This window comes from Antrostomus carolinensis, unplaced genomic scaffold (genome assembly GCF_000700745.2).
Source record: "Antrostomus carolinensis isolate BGI_N321 unplaced genomic scaffold, ASM70074v2 scaffold35198, whole genome shotgun sequence".
NCBI classification, from domain to species: Eukaryota; Metazoa; Chordata; class Aves; order Caprimulgiformes; family Caprimulgidae; genus Antrostomus; species Antrostomus carolinensis.
The window spans coordinates 6094-6476 of NW_010334453.1; the positions used below are offsets into that span (position 1 = coordinate 6094).

General features: G+C 58.7%; 1 protein-coding gene across 1 annotated transcript in view; it reads right to left on the minus strand.

Moving 5' to 3' along the window:
* LOC104529816 (nuclear receptor-binding protein 2) overlaps nucleotides 1-383 on the minus strand; it is a gene marked incomplete at its 5' end in the record, with an annotated part of 14839 nt that overhangs the window by 5934 nt on the left and 8522 nt on the right. The window lies entirely within an intron of this gene.

The following is a 383-nucleotide window of genomic DNA, read 5'->3' on the forward strand; positions in this document are numbered from 1 at the left end:
GGCGGTGGGTTGCTGGGACCCCCCCAGCAGCCCAGCCACAGGACCTCTGCTCCCTGCCTGCTCTCCTCCAGGGAGGAGGACACCATGAAACCCAGCAAAGGGCTGTGAGGAGAACAGGCAGGGGTGTACCCCAGCAGCCAGCCAGGATCAGCTCCAGGAGCAGCAGCCCACCAGGAGAGATGTTGGTACGACTGGAGAAAGGACCCTGAGCCAGTGGGAGGGATTTCTGGCAGCAACAGGTTGGGAGAGAAGCATCTGCCTGTTTCTGCTGGTTGATGGCAGAAAAGCAAGATCCTCTGCATCTTCTGAGTGCTCCAGTCTGGGGCCCATCATCTTCAACTTCTCTGTGCAGTTCAGAGAATCCCAGACTGGTTTGGGTTGGA